The sequence below is a fragment of the Mastomys coucha genome, unplaced genomic scaffold (assembly GCF_008632895.1).
Source record: "Mastomys coucha isolate ucsf_1 unplaced genomic scaffold, UCSF_Mcou_1 pScaffold18, whole genome shotgun sequence".
Classification (NCBI taxonomy): Eukaryota; Metazoa; Chordata; class Mammalia; order Rodentia; family Muridae; genus Mastomys; species Mastomys coucha.
In genome coordinates this window covers 99829141-99843729 of record NW_022196900.1, presented here as the reverse complement: position 1 = coordinate 99843729, position 14589 = coordinate 99829141, and the positions used below count along the sequence as shown (strand labels likewise).

Below are 14589 nucleotides of genomic sequence, written 5' to 3'. Positions count from 1 at the left end.
ACTCTTTTTTTTTTAAAAATTACTTAAAAGTATATTTATTTTATTATTTATATGTGTAGGTGTTTTGCCTGCACGTATGTCTGTGCACTCAGTGCATGCCTGGTGTCTGCAGAAGCCCCGAGAAGGCTTCTGGGACTGGAGTTACTGTGAGCTGTCACGTTGGTGTTGGGGCTGGAACTCTGGTCTTTGAAAGAAAAGACAGTACTCTTAAATGGCAGGCCATCTCTCTCGTCCTCCTTCTCTTCTTTATAAAAAGTGCCATTTTTTTGGTGGTGGTGGTGCTGCCTGTGAGTTTGGGTGTGGTGGACATGCCTATAATTCTAGAGACAGAGGCAGGAGTAGTAGTTTAGGGTCATCTCCAGCCACTTAGTAAGGTTGAGGCCAGCCTGGGCAGCAGGGGATTGTCTCAAACAGAACAAAACAACCCGAACCAGCAAAGCAAAGTAAAGCAAAGCAAAGCAAGACACCTGTAGCAGGCAGGAGGCTGGCTGAGTTGATAAAGTGCTTGCAGAAGAAGGTGTGTGTGTGGGGGGGTGTTAGAGTTTGGATCCCTAGCAGACGTGAAATGGTGGGTGACTGTAGCAGTCCACAAAAAAAACTCATCCCAGTGCCCCGGAGGCTGAGATGGGGGATCCCAAGGATAGCTGTTAGCTAAGCTGTCTAGCTGAATATTAGCTTCCGGCTCAGTGAGAGACTTAGTAAAGTGGAGAGCAATCAAGAAAGACACCGGATGCCAGCCTCTGACCTCCACACGCACATGTGTACACCCACACATGCAAACTACATAATACACTACATACATACACATGTAAAAGACACCCTCCCCTGTAAGCCAGCAGTCAAGGAGCAAGGCAATAGCGGGAGGGTGCAGTTCTAAGCCCTGACTGTGCTGTAAGCTGCTTTTGCTAAGGCCAGTCCTCTAGCCTCGCCTCCACATTCTGGCAGAGCTGGGACAGTGTCCCGGTGCCCCTTTGTGACCGGAAGCATCGTGAGCAGTGGACACATCCTGGACTTTGACACCACAACAGGTCCTCAACTCTGCCTGTGACTTGCCACTAGGTGTCTGTCAACCATGAATCTCAGCTTCAGCCTCTACTGTAACTGACAGCTGTCAATGCGGTGGCCAGGCTGACACGGTGTCAGAGAGGGGCTGATGCTCGGTACAGATGGCCTGCCATCCCTCTGCCCGCTGTTCAGCTTCATCACTGTGAGTAGCAGCTACATGGTGAGGCTGCAGCAGTTTTTATATGAGCCCATGTAGCTTGTTTGTCATTCATCAAGGTGCATCCTTTGTCCCCAGAACGTCTAGCTTTGAAGTTCATTTTATTTATTTATTTATTTAAAGATTTATTTATTTTATGTATATGAGTACACTGTAGCTGTATGGATGGTTGTGAACCTTCATGTGGTTGTTGGGAATTGAATTTTTAGGACCTCTGCTTGCTCTGGTCAGTCCCGATCGCTCCGGTCAAGATTTATTTATTATTATACATAAATACACTGTAGCTGACTTCAGATGCACCAGAAAGAGAGCATCAGATCTTATTACGAGTGGTTGTGAGCCACCATGTGGTTGCTGGGATTTGAACTCAGGACCTTTGGAAGAGCAGTCAGTGCTCTTACCGGCTGAGCCATCTTGCCAGCCCTGAAGTTCATTTTAACAAGAAGCATCCAGAAGATAAGCTTCACATCTTTTGGTGGCTTGCGTGGGATTGTATAAGATGTCATTCTTGCTTGAGAAAATGATGTGGCAGAGGAGTGGAGGATGAGAATGGCAAAACCACCAAACCAAGGAGACACTGCTTCTTGTTGAAAAATAGTTCATATTCACGAGAAGAGATTCTGTTTTCGTTCTATTTTGTTGTTCTTAAGGAGAGCAGTGCACTCATGAACAGGAGAGGTTATGAGACAGTTTCCTCAGATCATGGGACCACTTCTGTTCTTTGCAAAACTATTCTTGCCTGACAGTTCAGGGAGGACATTTAGGATGCTCATACTCTTTTAATGCTGATACTGTTTTATATTTTGCCATGCCAGGGATTGAACCTAGGGCAGTACACTTGCTAGGAAGGGCTCACTAGATTGCCCGATCTATCCTTGTACCTCCCCTGTAGCCTAAGATGTCCTTGAACTCGGATCTTCCTGCTTTGGCTTCTCATGTAGATATGATTGTAGGCTTACATCATCAGTCCTAGCACTCTTTATGCATAGACAGTCAGTCAGTCAGACAGACAGACAGACAGACAGACAGACTCACACACTTCTCTTACCTACTCTAAGTCCTGAGTATCTTAGAGGAAGTGTGGTGATCTTGAATGTGAAGATAGTTGATAATTTTGATTGGACTGGCCATCAAGACAATATTTACCTTAGAAATTATGTGTGCGCACACCCACACACACACCCATACACTCACACACACAGAGTTGCCCACAGTGACTCAATGACTACTGGTCTGGTCTAGCTTTCAAGTATGTGTGTGTGTCTATGCACATATGTGCACCAAGGATGAGGTGGTTGCTTCCTATGGAGCTGAACTGTCCAAGTTAAAAACTGGGTTTCATTTCTTAACTGGGCCATGTCTTCATCCACATTGGCCTTTGTTCCCACAGCTGTACACGAGATCATCACACACAGGTATGATGAATGGGACACAATCCATGTACAATGCGTAGCAGGGAATGAGTATTGTCATTCAAGGAGTCCACTTACATTGTCACTGATAGTGTAGTTTAAAGTCTTTGTTCCTAGCTATAAAGTTTTTAATCTTTTAAGGGGCAATTCTATAGAAATTGCTGTGGTTTAATTACAACCACTTTTTTTTTTTTAAATACAATGTCTGGGCTATACATAACTGCTTTACTCTTCATTTTGAGAGCCAGGGAGATGCCATTTTCCCCTATAAGAATTATCTATTTTGTGCTTAGACATTGCTCTGGGTTTTGAGTGAAGCATGTGCCATGTTACTGCATAATGCCCAAAAGTGACCAGAGCTGAGCCAGGTGACTTGTTTGGCATGGAGTTTTATTCATGTTGCAGACTTTGATAGTGAGTGTGTTGTATATGTTCATCTCTTAATAAACAGACCATGAATTCTCATTAAAGCATCTCAATTTCTGCCCTCCTTCATTAGTAAGGCATTCCATTATTTCAGAGAAGGAAAACAGTAGTATTTAGTATACCACACAGCTAATCATCGCTAATGAAATTTTACTGTAATCTCGATAGCCTTTGTCTTTTTGAATTACACAGATGAACTAGAAAGTGTGTCACTCAAGTCTGGGAAGTATAACAGTTTAGAGAATTGAAACATGTCCAAACAAAATACACAGATTAAAAACACACAATGGCTGGTTAGAGGTGGTATTTAGAATAACCGAAGATACACTTAGGGTAGTAGGCTAAATAATCATTCCTAAGCGTCTGACCTCAACTCAATCCCTTGAACTTTCAAGCATTTCCTCATGCAGAACTTCTGCTGGCTATGACTAAGCAATGAAGAGATTAACTGTGGTTTAGCTGGGTATCCTCAGTGCGACTGTATATACTAAGGAAGAACAGAGGGAAGTTTCACTGCCTACAAAGGAGAAGGTGATGTGAAGATGAAGAGAGTGTGAAGATGTTGGCCTTGAAGAGTCGGGTGGCATAGTGACAAGCCAAGGAATGCTGGCAGTCACCGGAAGCTGGGAGAAGGAAGCAGTCTCCCTAGAGGCCTCAGAGGAAGTGTGGTCCTACCGACACCTTAGCTTTAGCCTACTGATACTGATTTTGGACACCAGCCTCTACGTTTGTAGGAGATCAAATTTCTGTTGTTTTAAGACATCAAATCTGAAACAGAAGCCCCAGGGGGGAAAGGCATTGTCATTTCAGATTAAAGACAGGAAGGACAGCCACTAATTTCTTGGAATGGTGCTTTTTGGTTTTACCATGTCATTTTTGACTTGACAATCCCCTATTTTCCCTTTTGCATTCTATTAGATGCCAGGCGTCATACCGATTTTCTTTTAAAATGATGACTATGGCAGTTTGGTGGTAGATGAGGTGGTGGCCTCCCTTTTGCTCCCACACTACCTCAGATGATTTGACACATGTACTTAGTAAGGCATTAATCAAGTAAAGAGCGCAAATTCCAGAGGCAGCCTGTATCACAATAGTATATATTCTAGTGACATGGTTGCATGTATCCCTTAGGTTTATAAATTCTTCCTTGAATAGTGAGAGACATAAGCAAACATTTGAGGTTTTACTTCCTTTCTCCGTGGGCTCTGTGCTGATCCAGACCTTGACAACACTTGACATTGTTCTCACCTGTCAACAATACTGATGGGACGATCACAGTACATCACCAGTCTTTTACAGAGTACACCACACAATCCATGTCAGTTGCCACGCTTTCTAAACAACAGGTACATTTGGTGAACCTGTCTGGTCTTTCCAAAGTTTTGGCGACACATTTGAACATAATACATTACCTATTCTTTAGATCCTTTTCACAGAGGACTAACGTGGGCCACTACATTTATATTTTTCCTTTCTTCTCAGAGGATAGCTTTGTCTTGAAGTACTCATGGCTTTAGGAACCATCTAGATGTGACAACTGTAATTTTCATCTCTCCTCAACTTTAGATTGATTGGCAACTGAGTTCCTGTCAAGCCTCTTTTCTGGGATGTCAGAAGTGGTCTCGAGTTCAACCTAGACCATCTCCAGCTCACTTGTTTGTAAATAGTGACTCAGTTCCCAAGGGCAAGATGAAGGCCGTGTTTGGCACCACAGAGCCCTGACACTGACCTAGGCCCATGGCTTGGCAGTTAGTAAATGCCTCCTGGTAAGGATGAATACAGCCGCCCAGTTGCATCTCCTTTGCTGAAGTTTCGTTTGTTTTTGTGTGTGTATGCGGCTATAACTGGTCCTTTGCACACAATTTAATTTGGTCTATTTTGCCTGACAGAGGTGTAGTGAGTGGCCTTCAGAGTGGATTCTGCTCGTTTTGCTTGAAACAAGGTCTCAGGGTGTGGTTCTGCCTATCCTGGAATTCACTACGTAGATCTGGCTGGCTTCAAACTCAAAGAGATCTTCTGCCTGCTTCTGCCTCGAGTTTGGGGATTCAAGTGTGCGCCACCATGCCCGTCAGCCTCGATCGTCTGAAGTGGGGTGGATTCTCTGAAGAACTATGAGTTTCTCAGCCATAACGCTGTAGTGGTCAGGCTGGCCCGGCAATGGCGACGTGCGCGGGCTTCCCCTTCGAGGTAACGCTCTGGGACGAGTGGTGAACCAGTGACGGCCAGGGAGGGCGACCCAGCCCGCCAGGGTCACGCCCGGCCGTCGTGTTAAGCTCCTTGGGGTCGCAGGCCACGAGCTACGCGCGGGGTCGGGGTCGGGGTGGCGGGCGCCGTGCCGACGTCACTTCCGGCCGAAGCCAAGATGGCGGCGGCGCGGCCGCGGGCGCCAGAGCGACGGCGGCGGCTGCGGCTCTGGGCTCGCTGAAGCGTTGGCACGTCGTGCTCTGGTGAGGAGCGGCGGAGCCGGGGCGGGCGGGCCTCGGGGGATGTCCCTTGGTGTCAGTGAGGAGCGTAGCCACCGCGGCGGGGGCGACCGGGTCGGGCGCTAAGGGGGCTGCGGGGCGGGCTGACGCGCCCCCTTCGAGCTTCCTCCGAACCGCCGGGAACGCTGGCTAGCGCTGGCGGGCGCCGACGAGAGGCGGCGCGAAGGCTCCCGCTTGGCGGCTCTTAAGTCCCTGCGGCCAAGTTTTGGGTCCGTTTTGTGGCGGCGCGTCGGACCCCGGGTGCGCGGCTGCGGGGTCGGCGGGGAGCGCACGTGGGCCCCGGGCGGTCCCCATCCGCGGGGCTGCGCTGATCTCTCTGCTCTTTTGTGTCCCGGCTGAGTGTCTGAGCGCATCTGCATCCTCGAGTTGGTTTCCTGTGCCTCGAGCCTTTGTGTTTCCCCGGGTAGTTTTCCGTGTTGCTCCAGACCTGACAGTGGTCTCCCCGAGTGTCCCCATCGATCCACTGGTGCATATATTATGTGCATGTGTCACAGGTGTGCACGGACATACATATGACTGGTTTGGGTTAGTCAAAAGATCCATCTACTATGTCTCCGAGAGTGACAAGTGAGACACGAAATACACCTCACAGGTCAGTGTTCTTCCACGATCCACGCGTGAAGCACCGGCCCCTGGCCTAGTACCTTTAGGTCGGGCCTCGAGCTGGGGAAACAACCCCACAGATAGCCGGGAAGCCCCGTTGCCCCTTACCACCCAGCTGGAATTTGCACCTAGAGAAATGGGGTTTCCCCCCACCTCCATGTTCCATGGTATTGAGGACTTGGGTGTATTTGACACGTGAACTGCCTTTTGCCGAATTCCAGTGCCTTGCCCTTAGGACCCTTTAATCAAACACGGAAACGTTTGTTTCCACTACAAAATGTCCTCAGAACATGACTAAAAATGTATCTCAAAGTTTTTTGTTTACTTCAGGGTTATTCTTTAAAGTAATACATGCAGCAAAGACAACCTCCCAATGGTTATTTTTACCGACAATAGCACAGATTACAGTTTGATCATTCTGCCTATTGGTGATAATAGAAAAGAGGTTTTAGAAGTTTGCATCCAGATATTAAGAGGAGGAACTGAGAGACGTTATTATGTTGTTTTCTTTTTCTGTAGAGTTCTGTTTTTGAGAGTGCACGCAGCTGCCACCCTCCAAGCTTTTTTACAAACACTTTATGTGGTGAAAAATTTTTTTTTTCATGAGAAATCTCAGCATAGCTTTGAAGACCTTCGGAGATCATTTAATAAGCCCCCTTTATTTCAAGCCATGGGAATAGAGCTGTAAAGCCATTGTTGGAAGCAACACTCAGTTGCATTTGGTGTTTTTTCAGGGCTCGACCCTCCCTTCATCTCCCTCTTTAAAGCCATTGATGCATATAAAAAGTTCTTAGAACCAAGGATATAATGATAATTAATGCCGAATGAATGTTTGCTGTTTGTCGATGAAGAGTTGGCTTCATTGAGGTTTGAGGTTTTTTTTTTTTTAAATTTTATATGCAGTGCTCCAGATAATAAGGTGTAACTTTGTAATAATGTATTAGCTCTGTAAGCACAAAATAGCAAAATAGTCTCACTGCAAGACAATTGGAAAACAGAAAAGCACAAAGAAGGAATAGAAACCGGCTGAAAACTTCCCCCTCCTCAGATAGTCATTGGTAACATTGTAGCAGATTGTCACTAGTCCCTCGGGGTGTGCCTGCTTGTATTTCTTTATTCACATATATTTATTTATAGAAGCATCCACTTCTGTATAATAGTTTGTAGAGAATTGATATGTTGTGTGTGTTGATGTAGCTTGTCTTCCACTATGCTGTTGTGTGTATCTATCTATGTCTTTAACTATTCTCCAATTTGGTGTTTAATGGCTGTCTTATACGTGGATGGGCCATCATTCCTCAACCAATCCCACTAGATGTTATGCTTCTAATGTCTGACATTTCTTTTCATTAAATTTTGCAAGTTTTTTTCTCTGTGATGAATTTTAAAATTCTGCGACTATTTAAGATGTGAAAATTGGAAAATCTGCTTTTGTAGTGTCTGACTACACTATTTTTTTTTTTTTTTGTTCTGGCTACCTAAGAAGTGACCTCCCTGTTTTCTCTGTGGTGTCTGTAGCTCACACATATCTGCACCCAGTTTCTTTTGATGATTATTTTATATTGGCTATTTATTTATTCATGGAACTTTTTTTTTCAGAATGCTAATATCTTTTCAACTTTAGATATGACTTAGACACCTTTCACAGGCCTGTTAAATCAGTTTCCAGGGTGGAGAGCACTGTGGATTATTTGCTATTTTCATGTCTTCTGACTAGCTTCATGTTTTAAACATGTAAAGCGGGAAAAAAATCCAACAACAAATATGCAGCTTTCACTAGAAAACTCCATAGTGAAAGTGTATGTGGACCTTGAGGGGACAGGCCAAACTGCAAGCAGAGAGCATCTACAGGGAATTCTGGATGCAAAGGAGTTATCTATCACCTGCTGAGCATGGCTTCTCCTCCTGCTGGTCTGCATTTAGTGCTTCATCATTTGGATGCTGCCTATTAGCAGTTACAGTGTTTGATATTGGGCCTGGTGTCATGTCCTAGTGCTTGCCTTTTGAAGTTAGAAATTTTTAGTTAGAGCTATAGAAAATGATTTTCTTAGCGCAGGTCAGGGAAAGCTAGAGTCTGTTGGTAGGGATAGCATATTGAGTTACAATGAAATGTTCCTCAGCTACTCGCCTGGTGTTATTTGGACTGGATTAGTCTTTGTGGGGGTGTCATGTCCATGGTGGAATACTCAGCAGCTCCCCCCACCCGAAAAGGTGCCAGTAGTCCCTCCTTTAGTTGTGACAAGCTGTGAAGTCACCATACATTGCCATTAGGAGGGACAAAATCATATGGTTCTAAACTGCCTCATTAAGTGGAACGTGTGTCTGTCCTTGGATAGCAATCACAGAAGCAGCTCAAAGAACTCTAAGGAGAGATGCTATGGGTTGGTTCTACCTTCCCATCCACATTTCTTCTAGCCTTTGCTTTTGTGGTTATCGAGTAACTCTCTGTAGTTGAACATTGGCATCCTTTTATGGGAAGGAAAATGGCAGTGTGAGATAGCCTGGGGTATGAAGTTTTCATGACATGGGATCCGAATTCCCAGTATGCAGATTAAATTATTATAAAATTTAAATAAATTTGCATAAAGTTGATGCATAATTTAATCATTCAGTCCAATATGCTGAATAGCACAGAAATAACTCTTCTAGAAAATGAGACTTAAGCAACTCCTTGAAGCTTGGCTAAACTGTACTTTTCTAAACTCTACTTTTTTCTCCTTTTTTTAAACAAGCAAGCATAAAACCCCAAAAGAACCAGTTGGGGCTATGTCCTAAGGACAGGAGACTCACTTTTTTTGTTTGTTTGTTTGTTTGTTTGTTTGTTTTCGAGACAGGGTTTCTCTGTGTAGCTCTGACTGTCCTGGAACTCACTCTGTAGACCAAGCTGGCCTCGAACTCAGAAATCCGCCTGCCTCTGTCTCCCCAGTGCTGGGATTAAAGGCGTGTGCCACCACCACCCAGCTGAGACTCACTTTTGAAATGTTTACTTCAATGTCTCTTCCTGGAAAATGTCATCAAGTTTTTCCACTGTGGGGGAAAAATAAAAAAAAAATTATTTGTGATTATTCTAAGTAAACATTATATTGCTTGTGGTTCTTATCTGTTTATTTATTTATTTATTTATTTATTTATATTTTATTTATGTATTTATTTTGGCTGTGAAATAATATTGAGAATGCACCATTAAATATAACATGTGAAAAAAAATCGGCTATTGGAGCCATATTTGCTGATGAGTGGCTTTTCCTAACTACAGGAATCTCTGAATGATTTCAGTGCAGTAAGGAGTGCTTTTCCTTTTCTACCCCACCTTCCTGGAGCATGCATTCGAGTCATTGTGCACAGTAAACCTAATAATCGCCATGATAAAAGCATGTATTTCTTCCCTTTAATTCTGTGTAGTATTTATTAATGGCATCTTGGTTCATGTCCATTTATACTGTGTTCTCATTTACTAGCCCCTTAGGACATGTAAAAAAAAAGTTTCATTGAGTCTGTATTTTTCAGCTATTTTGGTAAAAAAACAAATTATATGTTAGGCTTTGCTTTGAAAGAGCTGAATTATTTCTTGGCACAGCTTGTCTGAAATGTGTAAAGTTAAGTGGAAATGTTAGCTTGATTACTGTGGGCAGCCCATCTGGAAATTGGTAAAACCTACGTATTTTATATGTACTTACATGTAGTTTTTCTAAGACTTTATTAAACTCTCATGGGAAATTTAAATGATGCGTTCAAAATTTGAAAAGGACTGTGAGATTTCCCCAAACCTGTATATACTTCAGTATGAACCCTGTATATTTTTCAAGACCTTATTCAGACGATGCATACTAAGCATAAAAATGGCATACAGATTGATTTTCTGATTTAAAGACTTTGCCATAATTCCACATTTGTTGGCTTTAAGATACACTTGCAAGTAGAAATTTTGAAAAGGAAAGCTCTTGGGGTTAAATTTAAATGCATAATTATGTTAGAAGACATAGAGGTACTGTTATGAATAGCCTTGTGTTATTTAGCAGAACCCTCCCTCAGCATACAGAATGACAGGATCACAGGACCACATAGCTGTGTGTGATGGTGTATATAGGTAGCATTTCTTCTGACATCTTTTTTTTTGGTTTTTTTTTTTTTTTTGGTATTTTTGAGACAGGGTTTCTCTGTGTAGCCCTGGCTGTCCTGGAACTCACTCTGTAGACCAGGCTGGTCTCGAACTCAGAAATCCGCCTGCCTCTGCCTCCCAAGTGCTGGGATTAAAGGTATGCGCCACCACTGCCTGGCTTCTTCTGACCTCTTGATGTGTGCAAACTAGGGACAAGTACTACTTTTTCCTTTCACTGGGGTATTTTGAGCTGACAAGGTAAAGAATATGCAAGCAAGGCCAGCAAGATGGCTTAGTATGTTAAGGCTCTCCGGGATCCAGCAGAAGGAAAGAGAATACCCAGGAATTTTCCCTTTGACCTGTGATGCCTTCACACACACAGAGAGTATGATTTATGGAATTTTAAATATGATAATATTTTTGAAAAACTAACATTTAAATAGTTGCAGTGCAGCAGGTCTTGAGAGAGGATGTCACTGTTGTTGAGAGAATTGTCCTTAGACCTTATCAGGATGTTCCCTCCCTGGATAGAGAGTGAGGCGACTCCTCCAGTCGTCCCATGCTTTCCAGAGTCAAGTCCTGCATCTACTTACTATAGACATATTTCTTCTCTTGGCAGTCCTCTTTCTTGAGGTACCCTAGGGAGACTAAAAATGTCTGCATCTCCATCTCTGACCTCCATGCCAGTCACTGTGGGGACCAATTTTCCCTTTTGACTGATACAGTTTCCTTTGGGAATGTTTGCTTTCTGAGCATCGGATGCCAGCATGGGGCTCACTTTCCACCTCAGTCCCATCCCTGCTCCTGACTGCTTGGTTTGTAGATGTCTTCATGACCCTCCTTGGTAGTCACCTTCCAGGTTTTAGATTGCATTCGCCATCTCTTCTTGTTTCCTGTTAAGTTGGCCACCGCGTTCTGCTTGTTCTTCCACTGTAGTGTGGATGCTTTTATTGTACCTTTCCAGTTATCTTGTGTGGTTTAGGCTCTAATTGCTTATTAGCTTGAGGTTCCTTGCTTACATTTTCCTTAAATATGAGACTTTATTTTGTTTATGGTTTATCCTCAGTCAGAAAGCCTTTGTTACTCCTTCCTAACAGGCTGTCCTGAGACACCTGTCCTCCTGTAGGTGATGTTGGCCCTGCTTTTCAGCATTCCCACTTCTGACTTATCCTACAGACGGATCTCCAGAGCTTGCGCGCAGGTAGAAGGCAACACAATCTGGGGAGTCCTATGGTGCTGCTTAGTTTTTTTGTCAACTTGACAGAAGCTAAGGGCATCTAGGAAGAGGGAATCTCAATCGAAAAAGTGCCTTTACCAGGTTGTCCTGTGGGCATGTTTATGGAACATTTTTTTTGATTACTGATTGATGTGGGAGAGCCCACAGTTCACTGTGGATAGTGTCAGTCTTAGACAGGTGGTCCAAGATGAGCAAGCCAGTAAATAGCGTGCCTCCACAATCTCTGTTTAAGTTCCTGTCCTGACTTCTTTTAGTGATGGACTGTGTGCTGTAAGATGGAATGAATCTTTTCCTCCTCAAGTTTGGTCAGCAGAAAGCAAACTAGGACACTTACCACAAGGTCAAGTTCATTTACTCTGGAATCCAAAGCCCCCTGGAACTGTCCTTACCTGTTCTGTTCTTGCTTTCTAGACCCTTGCATCAGAGATACTATTTTATGGAAATAGTGAACCAATATGAAGAGACTTTTTTCATGTTTTTATCATAAATTCCTAGACACTTACTTTTATGTTGAATTGAGAATTACAAATATTATTTTGAAGAAATGTATTTTAAACATAATGACAACAACAACAAATGCATTCAAGTCCTTTTAAAACTGTAGAGCAGTGTATCCACTTTGTAAAGTGAACTGTTACTGTTTTTAAGTGCTCTTGAGAACAGTTGTTACACATTTACAGTGTAAGCCTCAAACCTTACATTACACAAGTTAACTCCCACTCCAAATAAAACCCAGTTGCTAAAGTGATAGGTGAATCTTGGGTTGTCCATGTGGCCAGTACCTTGACCAATCACAGTGCCAGTGGTGATGTGTCTGGTGTAGGCCACAGTTCTTACACTGTTCACCTCTAGTGTAAGGAAGGCCATCGTAGGTGTGAGTTATGTGCAAGATGAGTTGTCTTGCATTCTGCAGTATGTAGGACAAACCTGAAGGGCTGCATGTCGTTTTTGAAGCATGACCAAATGAAACTTATGGGAATCTTAGGGTGACATTTTGGATTTGGGTAACATGTTCACCATGTCTGTGTTGCTGTAGCTTTTTTTGCTTTTCAGGAAATTTTTAGGCAAGAATCCTGAATATATTTCAGAGTCTAGCCACAAAAGTAGTGTGCCGTTTTGAGAACTCTGGTAGGAAAAGGTCACTCGAAGTGACAAATAAGACTTTGTAGGATAACTGTGGAATGAGCAATCACATTGTTCCTTGCTTTAGACATTGTTTTTGAGGCTCGTATTTTGAGGGTTAGTGAAGAACTGATTTTACTTCCTTTTTTTTTTTTTTAACTTTTTATTGGTTCTTTGTGAGTTTCACACCTTGCATCCCAATCTCCTCATACCCACTCTTCACCCTTACAACCTCTCCCCCACCAACAGAGGGAAAAAGTCTCATTAAGGAAGCTGTAGTGTGTCACAGTGTGTCCCACAGCTCTTTGCTTGCACATGTTCATTGCAATGACTTGTACGTGGCCTCTAGCTTCTGCTACTCTATTTGATACTGGAACACCTCTTGAATATCCTGTTGTTGCCCTGTGTCATGGAGCTTGTATAGTTTTGGATCTGTAGGATTGGCCCCTTCATGTACTCTAAAAGTTCATCCGTGGGATAGATGTCAAAGCGGGCCAATTCAAAGATACCTGGATAAGTATCCGAGCTGGTTAGCCCACCAGCTCTCCTGCTTCCATGCCCTCATGCCTTTGGGTCTGTGTCACCAGCAACACCTCCTCACCCCCGACCAGGGCCAGCTCTCCCTGCTGCCTGGAAAGGTACAGGGCCCACTCTCCTGAGTGTTGCAGTTGGTGAGGGACATGGCCAGTTCTCTCACTCTCCCTGGGGTCAGCTCTTCTGCCTGTCATAGATGGCAAGAGATGAAGGAAGAGGGTGGTAACAGACCCCAGGCATGGTCCCTCCAGTGGCAGGGCAGACTAGGACCCCATTATGGTCCCAGGTGGCATCACCAGCTATTCACATCAGGTACTTTCAAGTCTCTATGTCTGCTTCTCTTCATGTGCCCACATTCTTCTGTTTCTTTTTTTTTTTTCCTCTTCCATTTCTCCACCACTTACTTGCTCTTCTTTGTGGTGCCTGAGCTCTTTGAGTGTCTGGGGTTATTTCAGGAGTGCCCTGGCTTGTGAATTATGGTACTGGGCAGGGATCATGTTGGGCATGGTGTCGTACCCCCTACCCCCAGGCCTGTGCAGTGCCTGACTGGTGGTGGTTTTAGGCTAGCTCCCTGTCCAGGCCCCATGGCGCTGGTCTGGTGGTCATCTTGGGTTCGTTCCTTGATCTACCCGCCTGAGTGACTGACTCCATGCCCAGTGACCTCAAGTGACACCATGTGAGGGTCTGTCTTGGGCTCATTACCACCCAGTGCCTCAGACCCAGGCGGGGTTTTTCTAGTCTTTGGCTTGCTCCTGTTCTGGGAGCCATCAAGGCCTGTGCAGTGCTGGACTGAGGGTCTACCCAGGCTTGCCTTTTTTCAAGGAATGTTCGGCTACTAATCATTTAGATATTCATCAGTCAGAACACTGAGCCTCTGTCCTCTCTGCCACCTAACGCACATCAAACCCAGCAGCTGCAACTGCAACTGCGATGCTTCTAGGGGCAGGTGCTTCCTTTTTATGGATGCTAGGAACTCTGTTTTCCCCCTTTGCAGAACTCATTATTTCATACTTCCTAGGTAAGTACTCTTCCACCGACCTACATCCCCAGCTCGGGAGGAATCTGTTGTGAAGAATTTCCCATTAATTGTTTGTTTGTTTGTTTGTTTATTGTGTGTGTATGCGTGTGCATGTATGTGTGCACGTGCATGTTTGCACTCATATGTGCATCCAAGTGGGCACAGATGGAAGTTAGAGGAAGACTTTGGTGTTCATCCTCACCTTCCACCTGTCTGAGGTTGTGAGCTTCCAGAGACTCATTCCATCTCTACTGCCTATTTCTATGTAGAAGTGTGGGGATTACTGCTACTGTACCCAGCTTTTATATGAGTTCTGGGAATTCAAACTCAGGTTCTCACACTTGAGTGACAAATAAGAATTTTACTTTTTCCAGGGATACACAGAGAAACCCTGTCTCGACAAAAACCAAAAAAAAAAAAAAAATTTTTTTTT

The 14589-nt window shown here is 44.0% G+C and overlaps 1 protein-coding gene and 1 pseudogene across 6 annotated transcripts in view; one reads left to right on the top strand and one right to left on the bottom strand.

The window, feature by feature from the left end:
• The first annotated feature begins 5399 nt into the window (after nt 1-5399).
• Prdm2 (PR/SET domain 2) overlaps nt 5400-14589 on the top strand; it is a 108117-nt gene continuing 98927 nt past the window's right edge. For 5 of the 6 annotated variants that reach the window (XR_004121178.1, XM_031379371.1, XM_031379373.1 and 2 more), the window contains exon 1: nt 5400-5507. The gene's annotated coding sequence lies outside the window, so the exon portion shown is untranslated. The remainder of the gene's footprint in view (nt 5508-14589) is intronic. The other variant, XM_031379375.1, reaches the window with a different exon arrangement.
• LOC116097332 lies at nt 13962-14085 on the bottom strand (annotated as a pseudogene).